This window comes from Halichoerus grypus, chromosome 3, assembly GCF_964656455.1.
Source record: "Halichoerus grypus chromosome 3, mHalGry1.hap1.1, whole genome shotgun sequence".
Lineage (NCBI taxonomy): Eukaryota > Metazoa > Chordata > Mammalia > Carnivora > Phocidae > Halichoerus > Halichoerus grypus.
The window spans coordinates 117,211,062-117,232,292 of NC_135714.1; the positions used below are offsets into that span (position 1 = coordinate 117,211,062).

The 21,231-nt window shown below is 38.4% G+C and overlaps 1 long non-coding RNA gene across 1 annotated transcript; it reads left to right on the top strand.

Annotated features, from left to right (window-relative positions):
• Nucleotides 1-2,189: 2,189 nt before the first annotated feature.
• Nucleotides 2,190-18,109, top strand: LOC118541257 (uncharacterized). Its single transcript, XR_013446173.1, has 3 exons — nt 2,190-2,254; nt 6,811-6,872; nt 16,957-18,109. It is a non-coding gene; the product is annotated as an uncharacterized LOC118541257 (long non-coding RNA).
• Nucleotides 18,110-21,231: the final 3,122 nt, after the last annotated feature.

Sequence of the window (21,231 nt, forward strand, 5' to 3'; positions counted from 1 at the left end):
CACCTTCTCCAGTCGAGCTCTTCTGCTCTCTAGTGATACAAAATACTAGGTAGATGGCTACACGTTTGAAGAATAGAACATGTTCTCAGGCTTTAAGTTTTTGAATCTTAAAAGTTTTGGATGTAGGGACTTGAAGTTCTGATGCAGGGACGTTCAGACTTTCCTGATTTCGCCGACTACACAGGCACCCACGCGCAAACACAGGCCTACGGGAACTTTGAAACAGTTAAGCTTCAGACCTTTTTAGACATGTGAAACAACTGCATAGCAAAGAAAACATTTTTTTTTAAGATTTTATTTATTTATTTGACAGAGAGAGACACAGCGAGAGAGGGAACACAAGCAGGGGGAGTGGGGGAGGGAGAAGCAGGCTTCCCGCTGAGCAGGGAGCCCGATGTGGGGCTCGATCCCAGGACCCTGGGATCATGACCTGAGCTGAAGGCAGACGCTTAACGACTGAGCCACCCAGGCGCCCTCAAAGAAAACATTTTAGTGATCACCATTTAGAAGGACAAGTCACGATGTACACAATGGCAATGACACAAAATTTTCAAAAGGAGTAAATAAATACATATGCTGTTGCCGCTCACACCAGTGCCTTACACGGAACTTGATGTTCACACTGGCAGGTGGTTAATAAGATGAAAAAAAGTTAGGGATGCATCATACTTTTTCTTTCCAAAGAGAGAGCATTGAAAGAGAGGAAAATGAGATGTGAAGAATAGCTCCTACTCACACACGCGTGTATCCCTTTAATGCCCGTTGCTTTAAAAATTCATGGCCAGACAAATTGGAATGTACAACTGCAACTGCTTCTAATCCTGCCCAGCAGGATTCTTTACTGAATTCTTTACTCAGTAATTGGATATTATAATTATTATTTAAAGAAGTAATATGCATTTAAATATTTAGGTTGAAAAAGAATTAGAAGTATGGGGGAAGGGGCGCCTGGGTGTCTCAGACGGTTAAGCATCTGCTTTTGGCTCAGGTCACGATCCCAGGGTCCTGGGATCGAGCCCCACATCGGGCTTCCTGCTCAGTGGGAAGCCTGCTTCTTCCTCTCCCTCTGCCTGCTGCTTCCCCTGCTTGTACACTCTCTCTCTCTGTCAAAAATAAATAAAATGTTAAAAAAAAAAAAAAAAAAGAAGTATGGGAGAAGAGGTTAATGGATAATTAATTATCTACCATTAGAAAAAATATTGACGGCTGAAGACAGGGAAAACTAGCAGTCCTGGGACTTGAGCAATGATAATGGTGATCTAAATAAAATGGCTCATGATAAGTGCTTCAAAGTGATATATCTCTATCTGTAGATCTACATCCATAGGATCTATTTGAATTTTGCTAGCACCACATGTATAGGTACCAAAGTACCAAAGTCTGCTCAAACAATCCCAAAACTGAGTGGCTCAAACAACATTCATTCTAATTTCACTCACGAATCTGCTGTTTTATCAGGGACAGCTCATCCCTACTCCATTCAGGGCCCACTGGGCAGGTTTGAAGACACAGTGCTGGAATCATCTGAAGACTCACTCACTCAGATAGTAGATATTGATGCTAACTGTTGGCTGAGACTTCAGCTGGATCTGGGGCTACGTCCGGAACACCTACACCTGGCCAGTCCATGCAGCTGTTTGGCTTTTGCACAGCACGGTAGTTCTTTTTGAAGATCAAGAATCCCAGAGGATGAAGCAGAAGCTGTATCACCTTTTAATATTTAGTCATGGAAGTCACACAGTGTCAGATTTGCCATAGTTGAGCCTCACCAAATTCAAGAGAAGAAACCATAAGATCCACCTCTCCATTGTTGAAAGATCATTTAAGATAGAATATATTGATGTGAACATCTTTGGAAATTACTGTCTGTCACAACAGCACTGCTTTAGTGTGAGGAAATAAATCTATATTTGATTAAGCCATCATAGCCAAATTCCTATAACACACATATTTATAGATACATATTGCATATGTTTTTGTTTGTTTCCATGCTTAATATGTGTCCTCTACTAGACTGTGAACTCCACTAGGGCAGAGATTATTTCCTATTGTGCTCCCTGTCTTGTTTATAGTAGCTGTTAATTTTAACAAGAATTTGTTGAAATGTACCCTGAAGCAATAGAGAGAAGGCTGAGAGCTTTGGGAGTTAAATGTCTTTCACTGTGGTCAAGTACAGAATTCCATGTTGCAATACACTGACTCACAGCCATCAGGAGGGAGACTCCTAGGCCTGATCTACTCCTGAACCTTGAAGGTGGGTCTTGCTCTTAGAATGCTCAGGAATTACAAGTAGTTTTTTTGTGTGTGTAAGCACGGACTCTGGAAACAAAACACCAAAAACTGAACACAGTTTCTTGGCAATAACTTTCTAAGGACATTTTATTGGCAGGTTCAATCTGCTCTACAATTTCCTAATGAAAGCAATTTTCGAGTAACCCTGATCTTGTACAGTAGAGCAAATTGGAAGAGGTAAGAATGATTTAAATTCAGGTAGTATGGCATGTCAGTGTTTGAATTTTATATAAAAGACCATGAAAAGCAATGTCAATGTGGAAAACTCTCAAATAATATGCCCACAAAGCATTAAAAAAATAGCAGTAATGTCATTAGTAGTTTTACCTTTGCTAGTAATAAGACAAACTGTTACTATGATTATCAGATGTATTGTTTAAAGTGGTTTTGTTATGATTTCATGCATTGGACTGCATAATATTTACTCTCATGTTTCTTCTAAAGTATAAATTCAATGATGGGGAAAAAAAAGTGTCTCATAGAAAAAAATGAAACTTTTTTCTTCCCTTATGACACGTGCAATTACCTCACCCTCTAAAGAATTTATGTTGTAAATACTGGGTTTATTGCAACACCTCAGATAATTACAGTTTTAGGGGTATTGAGCAGAGAAAGAATTGCTGACTGTCTGCACAATACCCTCTTTTATTCAGTATTAGTCTCAGAAGAATGTGACGATATAGGTTAACTATGTTATGCCGTCCTTAAGGAGAAAAAAGTTTATATTTTTTTAGAGGGCAATATTCTTTTAACAAGCTAACCCAACTTGTAAGAAAGAAATAAAGCCTTATAAAAATTGGAATAAATGTCTTCAAACCAATATGTTATTTGAAACACTGTTTTACATGTTACATTCATTTTTGTCTTACCATCACATAACTCTGCAAATAGCTATTGAATTCAAGCTGTCTCAAGGGTAAAAGCATAAAGCTGAATGTTTCTGTTGGATTTAGCTGAGCTCAAAGAACGTCTGGATTTGTTGGTCATGGCATTCCCTCTTAAACCCTCAAGTGTCTGTTCGAACCCAGTTATACCAGAACAAATCAACAATTCAGGGTTTTCTCTTACATGTAAAAACATCTGTTTACATGGCTTATGTTTGGATGAATATAAGCATATTACCATTTACTGAAAAAAAATGACAAGATGGTATATAGCTTTTGTACCTAGTAATCTATATTCTATTCTTATGTTTCAATACTCTAATAAATTATAGAATAGAGTCTAATTCTCTTTGCCTTGTACTATTTCTGGTAGTAAATAGTCAATCAGAAAACAGATTTTAAAACCAATCTTTACAAAAAATATTTTTTTAAAACGCTTTTTGTTAGTTATTTAAGTGTGAGAGCAAATATATCATCAGGAATATTAGCATTGTTATATTAACTTGTCTATAGATCTTTGTAAAACTCAAATGGAGAGAGAAAACAGATTATAAGATAACAACTTACTAGACATATTTCTCTTTACTCGCATTAAGATAACAACTTATTAGACATATTTCTCTTTACTCGCGTTGTAAAGAGTACTACAACCACCATAACTATATAAACAGAAGAACGGAATACCAACAAATAGAGTAGGTTACAAAGGAGGGAGATGGAGTTTACTTCTTTTGTTTCCTTATCCGATATCTACTGCTCCTTCTCCTAGTTTGTAAATTCCATGGTTTGATCTTTCCAAAGTATGTAAAAGAAGGTAAGCAGGAAAGGACTGAAAAGTACTTACTTCTCTTATATTGCTACAGTGTTACATCACTAGCAGTTTCCGCATTTCAAATGTATCTAAAAAAATTAGCCTGTCAGCATTATTATGATCTTGAGATAGAGATATTTTGTGCAATCTGAATGCAAAAATAAGACAAGTCTCAAACTAATAACGCACACTGGAGATAAACTCCTCTTCACTTGAGGGTTCTGCAAACACCATATCTGCATAAACTGAAGAATAAAATTCACGAGATGAAGCAGTTTTGCTCCTGTATTTTTTTTTTTTTTTAATTCTTTAACCCTGGGGATATCTGGCCTGCAATTCCCATGGGCTGGGTGCAAGGCATTTTATTGCTAGTCATTTGCCACTCCTTGCTTATCTCTTGAGCATCTATAATTTGACCAGTTTTTTAGCCCAAGGTGTTTTCACCCTTTTAGTTGGGTCCCTTTGATAGATTGACCCTTTTCTGGTTATTTTTAATGACTGAACCCCTGAGCCCATTTGTGTGTATACTCCAACATTTTTTTTTTTTTTTTTTTTGCAATAAAATCTTTGAGTGCATACTGACTTCTATGCAACCATCACTTCTTCGTTCCTATTTGTGTGGCCTCAGTTCTGGTCCTTAAGTGAGTCCCGAGGAACATATATCAAGCTCTCCTCTTGGTCACTTAGAAGACTTCTTTTTTCTACTTGAAGTAAGGGACAAGGACCTGCCTGAACCAGCCCTTTACATCAAGGATGGGGTGGAGGAGTACTCAGGGTGCAAAAAGTTCCCCATTTAAAATACTCTTCTCACATTTAACCAGCCTACTCTCTACTTCATAATCTCTTCCATAGGTTGTTAAAAATAAAAGCCACTTTATTCTGCTCAGCATTGTCTAAACTCTTGAGCTGAGACTGAAAGTAAAATAATTGTATTTAGAATCCTGTTGCATCCTTATACCACCATATTTATACTCTGATGTAAATTAGCAGTTCTAGATAATCCACTGAAGGAAAGTGACTTGTCCAAAATAATAAAACATGAGATTGTTTTGCTGCCCTGACAACAAATAGAGGGATTTTGCCAAGTCTTAAGTAAACAACTGTTTTTATTGGTACATGGAAGGCAGATTAACATTCATTGGACAGGCAAACTAGTATCTCCTTAGCATATGGTTCTTGAGGATATGTGATAGGTCAACACAGATAATTTAATTATATTTAATTATATATATTTATATATATATTTATATATATATTTATATATATATTTATTGTAACAACAATAAAGGAGATAGTTAATATTTTTCTCATTTTACAAAGAAGCAAATTGACACATAGAAAGCTAATTTCTATTTCCAGAATAAGTTATTAAATAACATGGAAAAACTGTTTTATCCAAAGCTTGCTGTTTCAGGGATACCTTGCTGACTCTTGACATACAAGAAAGTTTTTATTTACTATTACTACAGTTTCAGAAATTTAGAATGAGTTCTTTGGTTCAAAAATATGTGCCCCATTAAACATTGTATATTTTCTCTAAAGCCTGTATTACGTATCTACTTTGGCGATCATCTTGCTAACATGCATATGCTTAGAATTTTCAGCAATAAGTAGTAAAGTAATTTTGGAAATCATATAGCAAGTAACATAGGGAAAGTAAAAAGGACAAAGAAGCGGAAAAAAATCACAGTACAATATGGCTAAACTATGTATTTTGGGTTAATCTAAAATAATTGTGCCAAAAATGTTCCAGTTAGGGGCTAGGGAAGCAATCAGTTGCTGATATAATCACAGGGGCATGTGACCACAATGAAAGGGATAGAAGTGAGGAGACTTCCAACATCACAGGCCTTATGATCAACTGTGGATCCTTAGCAATGTTTTGTCAGTTTGAAAAACCTTCAATTTAAGAAATTACTAATTGCTTCTTGTTTATTTTGCTTAATTGACCTCTTTAGTCAAAGCAGCAAAGGCAGAATTGAGTGAAATGATGAGATGGAGTTCACATTTCACATACACAAAAAAATTATATGATTTTGTGATTCATTTGGTCCCACTGTTATTGCTATGGTCTGAATGTGTCCCTTCAAATTCACATATTGAAATTCTAATGCCCAATGTGATGGTGTTAGAAGATGGGACCTTTGGGAGGTGATTAGGCCATGAGGATGAAGCCCTCATAAATGGGATTAATGACCTATATTATAAAAGAGACCCCACAGAGCTTCCTTGCCCCTTCTACCATGAAGATAAAATGTGAAGTTGCAACCCAGAAGAGGGCCCTCTTTTGGCAATGCTAGCACACTGATCTCAGACTTCCAGCCTCCGGGGCTGTGAGAAATAAATTTCTGTTATTTATAAGCTATCCAGTCTGTAACTTTTTGTTATAGCAACCTGAATGGACTAAGACAGTTATAAATATGAAAAAAAAAAACAAACCCTGCATTTTCAAATATGAAACTGTGGGCAGAACGTGGATTTCTCATCATTTTTCATAATGTTTTTGTTGGCTTTTGTATGTAAATGACACACTTGCTCATTTATGGTCAAATGCAGCCTTTGGTTCTCAAGTCTTTTTCTTGCCTACAGCAACGTCACCTAAATATACTTACTTAAAATGTAATTGTAGTTAGTTAAAAAAAGAAATTGTAAGTGGACTATAGTGACTTTTAAGTTGGTGATTGATCCCAATAGGTTATTCTAGATTGACACCTGATCAATTTAGTGTTTTCAACGAAACATCATTTTTAAAATTTCATCCCTGGGGATAAAGCTTTCACTAAAGAAAATAGCCTAAATGTCTGTGTTCCTTTCATCATTTAGATTAGCCAGGGAAGAGGGACATATTACTGTGAAGTGACATGCAAGTGAAGTTCATTGCCAGGGTGAGTAATAACTATTGTCTAAGAGCTATCTGGAGAAAAAACGAGATGGTGCAATTCACAGGGGTTTAAGTTTCTGCTAAAAAAATAATAAAACTTTCTTCCAATGCATTTCCCTTCCTCTCTGTCCTAATTTCATAAACCATGATCAAAATTGCAAGTTTGGCATCTTAAGTCTCTGTGGCTGTAACAATTTTTCCCAACTAGTAACAGATTCATTTCTGCTAAAATTCTATTACTCTAAGCAATTTCTCTCAAGGATTGTGACAATTCTTCTGAAAACAGATCAGCAGCTTTCAGTATAATCTTACTTCATCTAACTGGAACAAGGTCCACTTCTGGTAAATCCTGCAACTGGATGTGACAGGAATAGAAAACTCTATTTCAGTACCTTGCAGAGTATGATGAAAGGCATTTGGAAGATGGTTTGGATTGGTTTTTGTTTGTTTGTTTCATTTTGTTTTCAGTGTTTCTCTTAGAATTAACTTTTGTTCCATTTTATTTTTAGTCATGCTTTAAAATGACTGCTCTTATATTTTAAGCCGAAATAAAGTAATGAAGTTCTCTTTCAAATGTTTACCAAACATATAAAACAATATAAACAAAGACCTTTTAGAAATATTTTTAAATAGTTGCATTAAAAGAGGTTCAGAAATAAACTGCTGAATTCTACATTAGCTATACTCATTTGCAAGTTATAAACACACATGTACATACTCAAAGGCTGATACTGCAGGTACTAACATCGAAAAGAAAAAAAAACACTTTGAATGTAAATCTGAGAAAGAAAAGAGAGAGGAAACTAGGAAAAAAAAAACACAAAAAGGGAGAGAGAGGTCAGCAGAGAAAGAAGAAAGAGATAGATGAGCTAAAATCTTTTCACTTGTATTTACTTTAGCAGTCTACAATAGTTTGATGAAATTATTTAAAGCTTAATTTAGTCAAGAAAGTTAATTTAAAGAAAGTTCAATTGAAAGTTTAATTTAAATGAAAACAATCTTGTAAAGAACATCTATCCCTCAAGGTAGTTAAATTGCAGGGAGGTATTAATGATCACTTTGTAAGGAATCTAAGTGAGCTGCCCAGGCTATAGAGCCAAGAAGTGATAGGACCAGGTCTGTGGCAAATTAACAAAGAAAGAGGGAGAGAGAAGGAGACAAAAAAGAGAAGAAGAAAAAAGAATCTAACATCTAAAGTTTCTGTAAATTGAAATTGATACCAATTTTCTAAAATTCTTTAAAATCTTTAAAAATTCTTTAAAAAATCTTTCAGGATGTATTCAAAATAATTCATTACAGTGCTCATAATAATGTTTGTAAGGATTACAGAGCAGCGCATATCCAGGTGTATGGGGAGGCTTTTTAGGCCTTTCTCCTCCTTTCTTCTTTTCCCTTTCCCCTTTGTCTTCCTTTTTCCTGTGTCTTCTTTTTCCTCTTCCCTGTGCTCGTAACAGCTACCATTTATTTAGTACTTGGTAGCTTTACTAATGTTCCTATCCGATGCTGAGTGTTTACATATGATGTCTGGTCCCATCTCCAAAGCTATTCTACATTGTAATTTTTACCACTCACTCACAAACAAGGACATGGAGACTCTGTTTGGAGAACAGCTAACCCTAGTGCTGTACTCTTTATGCCACACATTGCATTACAATATGTCACAACCCCAGTGAATAGTTGCAAAGAAGTCAGTACATATATTGTGCCAAAATAAATATTGATTTCTTCTTCTTTTTTTTATTTTAATTCTAATTAGAGCTTGGGTTACTTAGTAGACAAGGCTAGGACTTTTACAAGGTAAGAAGTATAAAGTATAGGATATTCCCTACACTTGTCAACAATCTAGGGTTTTGGGGGTGCCTGAGTGGCTCAGTCAGCTAAGTGACAGTCTATTGATTTCAGCTCAGGTGCTGATCTCAGGGTCATGGGATCCAGCCCCACCTCATGCTCCATGCTCAGTGGAGTCTGCTTGAGATTTTCTCTCTCTCCCTCTGTCCCTCACCCTGCTCACAATCTCTCTCTAAATAAATAAAATCTTTTGGGGTGCCTGGGTGGCTCAGTCGGTTAAGCATCTGCCTTCAGCTCAGGTCATGATCCCAGGGTCCTGGGATTGAGTCCAGGGTCCTGGGATCGAGTCCCAGCATTGGGCTCCTTGCTCAGTGAGGAGCCTGCTTCTCCCTCTGCCTGCTGCTCCCCCTGCTTGTGCCCCCCCTCTCGCTCTTGCTATCTCTCTCTGCCAAATAAATAAATAAAATCTTTAAAATAAATAAATAAATAAATAAATAAAATCTTAAAAAAAATCGAGGTGTTTAGAAGTCAGAGTGAGAGAATGCTATTTTGAATTTTGCAGACTGCTTAAGAATTATCATTTAACCATTTCCACTAACTTTAAAGAGGGTGAGTAAGGACCACAGTGGTTTGAAAGACTAACAAAAAATGCCCCTCTTGATTAGAATAGTTGTGCTACATTAATAAGCCATATTTTTATACTAATTAGTTCCATACCATATGAAGTTAAAATAAAAGTGAGCAATCTGGGATATTTAGACAATCAGTCAGAATAATTCTTGCCTGCATATTGGGAGTTTTAAAAAATGCACACTAGAACATTAAATATTTTTACACTACGTAGAATTAAAAACCTTTTATACTAGTTGCAAAAATGTTAGCTCCCAAAAAGTTCAGTGTAATAAAATTAGCCAATTAGCAACGTGTAGCAAAAATATTTAAAGAGGTTATATAAGGCCAATTAAACAAAATCATCATAAAATAATAACTCAGGAATTAAAGATATCACTAGGAACTTTGGAAATTGTCTGCTTTGTACTATTCATTAAAGGACAGATAGCCTGGTAGTGGAGAAATTTATCAGAGGGTACTGCAGAGAGAAAAATAGCTCTGTTAAAGTGGACTCCTATATAATGATAGACTTACAAACAGTTGGAAATCTGAACCAGGAACAGAAAACAATATAGGAATCTTCTTTAAACCATGAACCAGGTATATGGAAGATGGCCCAAAACCAAGAGGTTGTAAAATAAGACAGCAGAGAGAAATAGAAGACTCAAAATGTCCAGATATGAAACTGACACAGTATTTCAGAGAAGACATGAAGTAAGGAACAAGAGGAGAACATTATTCCCTAATTTAGGCAAGAAAAAAGTATAACAGCCAACATGCAAAACTCAGGGAATATATAGACAGTTTCAATTAATCAGAAGCGTGAAAATGTTTCAAGAACCAGGCAAATACAGGGACACCTGGGTGGCTCAGTCGGTTAAGTGTCTGCCTTTGGCCTCAGGTTGTGATCCCAGGGTCCTGGGATGGAGTCCTGCATCAGCCTCCCTGCTCAGAGAGGAGTCTGCGTCTCCCTCTGCCTGCCGTTCCCCCTGCTTATGCGTGCTCTTTCTCTCTCTCTTTCTGACAAAAACAAAATCTTAAAAAAAAAAAAAAATAAGAACCAAGCAAATGCATAGGATTCAGAAATACATAAATACCAGATGTTGAAGTAGAGCAGGAGAAAAAAAAAAAAAAAAACTAATAAGCAATCAGGGTAGGAGACAAATCACGGGGCAGAATTAGAAATATTTTTCAAAGATATATTTATTTATTTGAAAGAGAGAGAGAGCAAGTGTGGGGAGGGACAGAGGGAGAGAGAATCTCAAGTAGACTCAGCACTTGGTGCAGAGTCCAACGTGGGGCTCGATCCCAGGATCCTGAGATCATGACCTGAACCAAAATCAAGAGTCGGCGGCTTAAATGATTCAGCCACCCAGGCACTCTTAGAATAGAATTTTAAATAATTTCCATCTCAAAGATATGATTCCTCATGGGGCAAAAGACAATCTCTGGGTGAAGATAGGTCAGTACTTATAAGATCAGAAAAAAACACATAGGGATTAGTAAGTGAGCAACATTGGGAGCAGTGAAAATATGGGTCAGAGCTTGTTAGATGTCAGCAAAAGCACCTAGACAGAAGATAAATACAAATACCAATGAGTTATCTTCTATTATAAATAGACTACAAAATGTATATTGTTCAAATACACTAGAAGTTTCTTTCTCACATAATGATAATGGGTCACACTCATTCAGGAAGGTAAGCTGACAGAGTTCCTGCCATTTTCAACAGGTGGCTTCCCAAAGTTTCACCTTCATTCCAAAGGGGAGAAAAGCATTCTGAACTCTAGCGGTCAGGAAAAGTCTCCTCCCATATCTCTGAATACGGGGAGCAAAACTGACTGCTGGTCCCACCTGCTGCACTCTGAAATCCAATACTGTTTTTGTGCTGAAGTCAATGACTGGGAATGGCAGAGATACTTAGGCAGGCCTGTGCTGGGAGACACGCACTTCTCCGATGTGCAAGTTTGGCTGCCTTGCTGAAGCACTGTTAGAATTGCACTATAGTCTAAGACTTTCCCTACACAAATTTACTTCCTTCCCCCTCTCCTCCATGAGGATCAGACCTGTGTCAAGATCTGAGCACCCTCCCAGCCTCTTCATACTCCCCATTTTCCCTCAGGTGATTTTCTTCAGTAAATGACTTGCATGTCTATACCTGTCTAATATCTGCTTCTCAGAGGACCCAACCTAATGCAAGTAGTGCCAGAAAGCAACCAGTAAAATGGGGTCTGGGACCAAGTCACTCACTGTCAGTCAAGGAGGATGCTATTCTGAAGAATGCAGGGCACAGAGAGTTGCACCCACATGATACACTTCAAGCACTGATGATTTCACAGAGGTGACCTGGAAAAATATCCCTGGAGAGAGAAATTCTTTTATAGATTTAATAAATCAGGCATTTGAAAAATATTGGAGCACCAATGCTTAGAAGGCATCGGAGCTTATTACTGCAAAGTTGAATTACTGCCTCGCAAAAGGCTAATGTGAAATTCAGGGCTTAAAGATGACGTGTGAAGAGCCACAGGGCTCTATGGTAGCTCTCTGAGCCTCTTACTCTGTAGTGAAAGAGCAGACAGAGCTAAGCGACCAACGGAAGGTGTCATATTTGAAGCTTCAGAGTTCCAGACATGCTTCACTGCCTGGCTGAGTGGGTGGGTGCGCCCAGCTAATATCAGGGCTCCGGTTGGAGCCCTGGAACATGCTTGAGGTGAGGATTTCTGAATTGACTCCTCCCAAAGCGTTACCTCTGCACATCTTCCTGCTCCAAATCCTCCAAGGTCACAATTTGCCTACTTTTCCTTAGCAAGAGCGAGCTGCCTTGCTGGAAGATGCTGAAGAGGCCCATCTCCTGTGAGGACTCAGGGGCTTCTCTCATGGACACCCCGCCACCCCGAACTCGTCTCCCAGCTACCAAGCCAAATACAGGGTTCAATCACAGGATTACTGGGCTGGGGAAATGCCAGGCCAAGGAGGGAGGAAAGGAATAGTTCATGGAAGGAAACGTAACAATCGCTTACATACCAGTAACATGAGCCAAGGACTGTCTTTAGGATTGGATTTTAAGGGAGCTTGATCAAGGGGACTAGTAGATACCACTGGATAGGCAATATTTTACTAACTTGAAATATTTGTAATATTTCACTATTGGCAAGCATTCTAAAAGATACAGGGATTTAACACCTTAGCGAGGACCCTGGGGAATGAGACGCGTTACTGATAACTACAGTGACTCAGAGAGGCCTAAAAGGGGGCTGTGACCAATGCTGAGCAAAGTGAAAATGCTCAAGCTGCCTAGACTGACAGTAGAGGAAGGAATATGGAGACCAAGTAAAGCGGCATGCTGGAATGGATATATTATGTGACATCAAAAGAGTCACCAGGTTATGTTTTATGTGAGGTCCCCCAAACAGACCATTTTCTGAGGTCTCAGGAATGTGCTGGTGAGAGGTTAGAAAAAGTTCAGGAGCAGCCCTTGTCTGCAGTCACGGAGCTGGCCCTTTAATATCCCTGATGATGATGTGCCATGAAGTAATAGAGGTCAGATGGTAGAACTTACCTGTTACAAATCAAGAGGCCAGATTATTATATAATTTCAGGTTGGAGGAGCAGCCGAAAAGGATTGGTCAGCAGGGTGTTTAGAGATAGCTCATCGACAATAACATCCCAAGAGGCAAATAGACAGGTAGTCAGTGAGGATGTTGCTTAACTTTCACAACCAGAAAAAGTTTTAAGAATGAAGAAATAGGAGAATGAAGGCAGCTGTCCCAACACGAAGTCATATTTGCTTGCTCAATTCTCAAACTTGAACCAATTTTCAAATCCAGAACTTATTGAAGAAGTGGCCTGGTGTTAGGAGGGAAGGATTCTCTCTACTCAGACAGGTACACACTGTAATGATTACCCTGGTCCTTCCCCAGGAGGAACTGTGGCCATTTATTCTGATGAGTACACTGGGAAAAGCAGAATACGCACACATTTCTAGGATCGTTGAGCACAGGGTCTGAGTTGACACTGATACACACAGGGACCTAAATTGCTATCAAGTCTCCCTGTTACAGTAGGCGATTACAGGTGCCAGGTAATAAATGGAGCCCAGGATAAAGTTTGCTTTAAAATGGAACTACTGGCCCCACAGACCCCAACTAGTGGTAATTTCACCAGATCCCAAGTGTGTAATTGGAATTGATAGAGTTAGCAGTTGAAATAATCCCCATATAGGGCTGGTCTGTGGAGTAAAAGTGTTGATAGCAGGCAAGGCCAGGTGGGAACCTCTGTCACCTCTTCCTCAGTGGCCAAAATTTTACATCACAAGAGTCTTTTATTAAGGGCTAGGGGATAACAGAGATGATGATGATTAAAGAGCTAAAGGATCGTAGGGGTGGTAGTCATTATCATATCTCTGTTTAGTTCACCAATCTGACCCCTGCAGAAACCAGGTAGATTCTGAAAAATATCTGTAGACTATCACAGGCTTACACAGGTCCCAGTCACAACCACTATGTTGTATGCATCATTGCTAGAGTAGATTAATAAAACCTCATATGTGCTCTTGAGCCGCTAATCAAATAAGTAGATTTTTTCAGATCCAATCAGTTTGGAAGATCAGAAACAGTTTGCATTCACTGGAAAGGACAAGAATATTCAATTTAAAATTTCTTCTCAGGACTAAGTTAATTATCTTGCCCTGTGTCATAATAAACTCCAAAGAAATTGGACCAACTAGTTATCCCTAAGAACACTACACTGATTCATATTAGGACTCCATGCTGGTTGGAGAATAAGCAAAAGGTGGCTAGTATTCTGGAGGCACTGGTGAGACACACGCCCTCTAGAGGTAGGAGATAAATCCTACAAATATCAAGGAAACTTTTTTTCCATGAAGATTTTATAATCAAAACTAATGATGTACTATATGTTGGCTAATTGAACTTAATAATAATAATAATAAAGATTTTATAATCAGGGATATGCCAAGATCTTTCCTCAAAATAAAAGAAAAAATGATTGCTTCTTTTATCCTCTGCTACAAATAAGGAAGCACAGTGTCTGGTAGGTCACTTGGGGTTCTGGAGGCAGCACGTTCTACACCTAGGACCATTGCTCTGTTTTGTAATTCTGGTGTTGCAGGAGTCAGCTAGCTTTGGATCAGGCCTGGAGCAGGAAAGAGTTCTGCAACAGTGCCAGACTGCAAGTTACTCTGTCACTTGGCCCCTATAATAAGGTAGACTTTATGATATTGGGTGGGAAAAGTTGGAAGATGGCTCTTATGGCAGAATCCAGTGGAAGGATTATAGGGTGGGATTCCTTACATCATTCAGGAGTAAGACTGCCATCTAAAGCAGAGAAGTATATGTCTTTTATTAAAGAGCTTCTGACATGTCACTGAGCACTAAAGAGAGAATACTTGGACCATGGGTTACCACGTGTCCATATATCTGGAACAGCCCGATGCAAGTTGGGGTCTGTTGGACAGGCCAAGTCATAATGCCAGTTGAAGCCCAGGGTTTTGTATGCTTGAGATCAAGCCTGAGCAGGGAAAGAAAACACAAGTAAGTTGCATAAGCAGGTAGCCCAGACTCCATGTCATTCACATCAGTTGTAATAACACCTCCCCATATCTCACATTTATGACTACATGGGATTGAGGAATTCTATACAACCCATTGAAAGAGAACAAAGAGAAGGACAGAGCTTGATTTACTGATGGGTTAGCTCAGTGTGTGGACTAAGCTAGAAATGGATAGTGATTGCATTCTCGCCACATGTAGGGACTACTTTGGAAAAGAGTGGGTAGGTGCAATATATCTAATGGGTCAATCTATGATTGGTACACTTGGTCATCCATTTAATGTGGAGAAAAATGACCCAAGGTGAGATTACTGGTCAGTCAGTGACAATTGGCTTGGGCATCTGGTTGAGACCTAAAAGAAAAAGCATAGAAGGAGCAAAGATAAGTGGGGCTAGGGTAGAGACATGTGAATTCATATGTGGAATGGGCATGAAAAAGTGAAAATTTTATATCACATCTTAAAGACAAGAAGTGTGGTAGTGGGCCCATGGCCATATGATCCACCGGTTTATATCACATACTGCATTATCTTGAGGAAGTTGGCCTTATAGAATGCTACAATAGCCTTCTAAAACACAGCTGAAGCACAAGCTCAAAGGCAACACTCTGAAAAAAAAAAAAAATGCTCCCATCTTCAGGATACAGCATATGCATTAATTTAGAGACCTTGAGGTGATATTGTATCTCCAATAGGAAGAATATATGGGTCCAAGAACTCAGAAACAGGACTAGCCCAACTGCTGTCTTCAGTGATTAATTTTATGTGTCACCTTGGCTGGGCTGTGCTGCCCAGATATTTTGTCAAATATTATTTCGGGTGTGCCTGTGAAGGTGCTTTTTTAGATGACATTACATTTAAATCCACAGACTTTGAGTAAAGTAGATTACCCTCCATAATGTGGGTACACCTCATCCAATCAGTTGAAGGCCTTAAGAACAAAGACTGACCTCTCCCAAGCAAAAGGGAATTCTGCAGCAGACTGCCTTTGGACTCAAATAGCAATTCTTCTCTGGGTCTCCATCCTGTCAGCCTACCTCATCACATTTTGTACTCACCATGTCTCCACAGTTGCATGAGTCAATTCCTTAAAATAAAACTCTCTCTGTATGGTTCTGTTTCTCTGAGAGCTCTGACTAATACATCATGATTCCCAAAGACCCATGGTGGGGTAAGGGGGTGGTTCTGTGCTTCTAGTTTCTCCAACTTTAGATTCTGCAGGGTTACAGGATTTGGTCTCCAACGGGAGTGCACTTTTGTCAGGGGAAACAATAGGATTCTATTTAAATACATACTACAGAGCATTTTAGACTCCTTACATCAAGGGACCAGAACATTTTAGACTCCTTACATTAAGGGACCAGCAGACAAGAAAGGTACCGCCAGACTGGCAGCAGTAATTGACTTCAATTTGAAGTAGGGATACTTCAGTACTTTATAGGGGCCAGGAGGAATTTGGAACCTAGGTGATCCGTTTTGGTGCCCATGTCAAACCCCACTGTAACTGTGGATGGACAGCTGCCACAACTCTGGCCTGAGAAAGGTTTGACTGCCAAGAATGCAGACTCCTCAGGAATGAAGGTTTGAGTCACATTACCAGTTAAGCCACCAAGAATTGCCAGGGTGAGAGTTGAGGCTTAAGGGTAATTTAGTATGGGTATCTGGAATAAGGAGGGAATGGGTTCCAATTATGACCCTGAGACACCTGCAGCTTGGGGGCTATAGTTTGTCCCACCAGCCTCCTTCTGAGTTTCTCCATAGGAGGAGTGGCCCATAGACACAGAGAAGAGATGTTTCCTGACCGTGTGGAGCAGTGAAAGGAATAGAATGTGGCAGCCAAGTAGTCACCTCTCCAGTCTCCTACTGCAAGGAGTATCCATGCCAGCAGTCCCAGCTGCTGTACCTCTGGGTCTACCACCACTTGACAAAACCATGCTTCCTCTAGCCTGTCCCAGGCATCAGGGAGAGTAAAGCAGACACATTCCTGGGAGATGCCAGACTCCTCGGACAGGCATTTTCAGCTTAAGTTTTCCCCCTGGCCTTGTAGAAACTCTCCCAGGATTGAACTGTACCTAAAGATGTTTCTGACCCAACTTTCCTTCCTTTCTCTCTCCACAGCATGACTCAGGCCTGGAAAGCTTTTTCACACACATACATCTGCTTCCCCATTTTCCCTTGCAGACATTTCCCCTAATACATTTCTTGTATATTCAGTCCCACGTGGACACCTGCTTCTTGGAGGAGCCTGCGGAGGGCTTGGATAGGGGAGACCTGAAAGGCAACAGTCCTCTGCACTCATAGGGTGATGCCTAACACTCGGTCATCTACCTGCACCAACCACGACAGAGCTAAGGAAATGGCCTAACTTGCTCAGACAGACGGGGAAGGCATGGATTTAACAGGCAGAAAGACAACACTGAGCAGCAGTCTGTAGAAGACCAATGGTATCGAGAAACTGAAGAAAAAATTAAAATGGTGTCTTCACAAATACTCAATTCTCCAAAGATATAAGGTGTTTTTTGTTGTTCTCATTGTTGGTTTGTTTTTAGTGTGCTTGTTCGTTTCACATATACACAAATATGTACTTATATAAAATTATATTCATATGTATAATTTGAATCATTTTTTGATTCAAGATATTCATGGGATCAATACAAATTTCACAATTATTTTAATAACTTCACAATATTTCATTGGCTGTTTGTATCATAACTTACTTAATCATTCATCCATTATTGGGCTGTTTTTTTCCTTCTCTATAATTATAGACAAGACTGGATGATAAATATATATATATCTATTATATATCTTTTGTCTTGTTAGTTAGTTGGTATGGGACGTTTACCCCTATTTACCTAAATAACTCCTCAGATTTCACCTTTGAATTTAAATATCATTTCATTAGGATGCCTCCCCAGGCCATCTAGACTATAGCTTATTCCCTGTTTTATGCTATCCCAGCATGTTATATCCCACAGTTTGTATTTTATAGTTTGTTGTTATAAAATTCTGAAAGTATTTAATTTTTAAAAATTCATTCTTTTGCATTAAAATACATTATGTATGAGGACAGGGATATTATATTGTTGGCTTGCTTAATATTTTATCCATGGCACAGTAATCATCATATAACATATATCATATTCAATAATATCAGTTTAATCAATGACTGAATTTACTTTTCACAATTTCTAATGAAAATGAGATTTTATTTATGAATGCCTTCTTCAATTTTTAATCTATTTAATAAATACCACTTTATATATGGAAACATCATGAGTATTTTAATTAATTTGTGTGAACTCTTTGTTTAGTAGGAAAATTGGCTTGTTGAGATGCTCAGTACAAAACATTTCCTTACAACATTTATTTCATGTAAAAGTTTAAATAAGGAGGTTAATCAGCCAAATGTGTGTAGAAATCTGTGTTTCCTATTTATTTATTTATTTATTTATTTATTTATTTTGATGTAGTGTTCCATGATTCATTATTTGCGTATAACACCCAGTGCTCCATTCAGTACGTGCTCTCTTTAATACCCATCACCAGGCTAACCCATCCCCCCAACCCCAAGAGGGCACATATTGAATTGAGCACTGGGTGTTATATGCAAACAATGAATCATGGAACACTACATCAAAAACTAATGATGTAATGTATGGTGATTAACATAACATAATAAAATAAAATAAAATAAAAAAACAGTGAATAATCATGACAGGGGAGTAACCTAAGGGTAAAGCCAAACAGATACATTGTAAATAAAGCTATAGAGGATACACAAGTCTAGGGAAGTGTTAAATGATGGTAGAAAAATTTAGCTGTCTGCCTTACTGCCTCTCAAGAAACAAACAGATCAGTCACCCTCTGTGGGCAATGTTACCTTACCCTCATCCCTTTTATCTGTTTGAAGCTTACTCTATTTGAGGGAGGGGAATCCCTTAGGTTGTAAACTAGTGTCTTCGTGCTTCTGCTAAAGCAGTTTTGGGTCTTTATGTAGTCTCATGTGGAAGTAATGTTTTTAAATCTAAAACAAAATAAGGAATATTACCTTCTCATTTTACCCACAGATTAAAATTTTTTCAGTTGCCACAAGTAGAATAGGTATTTCCCGGGTTAGTTCCATCTATTTATTTCTTCATAGCATGGAAAACTATGATTGGTTGAAGAAAAAAATCAAATCAAATTCACTTGGTAGGAATTGGCTATTTACCCATCTATTTTCATCAGTCAAAGACATCACATGGAGTATTCTTAGCATTGTGTGCATGTGACATCTAACAAGATGAACGACTCAGTCCTTGCTCTCAAGAGCTGTGATTTAAGGATGGGGGAGAAAACACATTGTTATTTTTAACTTTGCTAAAAAGTGTACTAAGCCTTATATGTCTGAGAAACAAACTGAGGGTTCTAGTGGGGAGGGGGTTGGGGGGATGGGTTAGCCTGGTGATGGGTATTAAAGAGAGCACGTACTGAATGGAGCACTGGGTGTTATACGCAAATAATGAATCATGGAACACTACATCAAAATAAATAAATAAATAAATAAATAAATAAATAAATAAATAGGAAAAAATAAAAAAAAATAAGTAAACCTTATACATGATTAGTACCATTAGCCAGACAGGAGCCAAGTATTGGAGGATTTATCAGAGCAATAGACACCTCTACAGTTTCTGAGTATCAGAAACAGCCTCGGGTGGTGTGGTATTTGATTGCAGCCTTTAGTGATGGGTGGCATGTCAAGGTCTATAGATAAGAAGAAAATAAATATTTTTGAAAAGAAAGAATAACACAATCAAATGTTCAGATATGAAAAACAGAAGACATAGACACTGAACAGGGAAAGTAATTTTTGCTGGAGTTTCATGGAGATGGAGGAGATTTGTGGGAGGGCAAAACTTGCCCTACTCCTTTGAAAGGCAATTGAGATGTCCATCGACAGATGAATAGATAAAGAAGATGTGGTATATATATACAATGGAATATTATGCAACCATCAAAAACCCTGAAATCTTGCCATTTGCAATGACATGGATGGAACTGGAGGGTATTATGTTGAGCGAAATAAGTCAATCAGAGAAAGACATGTGTCTTATGATTTCACTGATATGGGGAATTCTTAATCTCAGGAAACAAACTGAGGGTTGCTGGAGTGGTTGCGGGTGGGAGGGATGGAGTGGCTGGGTGGTAGACATTGGGGAGGGTATGTGCTATGGTGAGCACTGTGAATTGTGTAAGGCTGTTGAATCACAGACCTGTACCTCTGAAACAAATAATACATTATATGTTGAAAAAAAAAAAAAAAAGAAGATAGTAGGAAGGGAAAAATGAAGGGGGGATAATCGGAGGGGGAGACGAACCATGAGAGACTATGGACTCTGAGAAACAAACTGAGGGTTCTAGAGGGGAGGAGGGTGGGGGAATGGGTTAGCCTGGTGATGGGTATTAAAGAGGGCACGTACTGAATGGAGCACTGGGTGTTATATGCAAACAATGAATCATGGAACACTACATCAAAAACTAATGATGTAATATATGGTGATTAACCTGATTAAAAAAAAGAAAGGCAGTTGAGAGTGCTTGCTCATTTGTGAGTTGGGGACTGTTTTGATATGAGCTATCCTACATCTAATCTCACATAATGTACCATGTGTCTGAGTGGAGAGAAGAATGAAAGAAGAGGATTTATTAAAATAGGCTTGATTTAGTCTGAAATATGGAGGAGGCGATATAGAAATATATAGCTGTGAGTGCTTCCAAGTTAAATTCATAGAATTAACAAAATATTGCTCAAGTGAATTTTATATATAAAGAGAAGCACAAATAGACAAAGATGACCCCAAAGTTTCTAAGTGAGGGAATCATATTTAAAGAAGTGGAGGAGTTGAGGAACTGTTTGGCTCATAAGATAATTTTATCCATTTTTAAAATAATTAGTAGCTGAATCTACTTAATGTCAACCACTGATCATAGATCCTGGAATGTTGTAAGTTAAAAATGAAAATAGAAAAAAAAAAAAAAAAACCCGCAGTATTTGGTTTACATCGCATTGAGTTTTAATTGTCCATCAGGTCCTGGTAGAGATGTCTGGATGGCAGGTGGAAATGAAACCTTCAACCTCGATATTCTGGGCTGAGTGTTTATGTCCTTACCCACTCACCCCTGCCAAATTCGTATGTTGAAGTCATAGTCCCGATGTGATGGTATCAGGAATGGGGCCTTTAGGAATTAGGCTTAGATGAGAGTGGAGTCCCCATGAGGCGATTATTGCCATTATAATAGTGACCCTAAGGCCTCCTCTCTTTGCCATGTGAGGCTATAGCAAGAAGGCAGCCATCTGCAAGCCAGGAAGAAGACCCTCACCAAGAACCAAATCTGCTGGCACCTAGA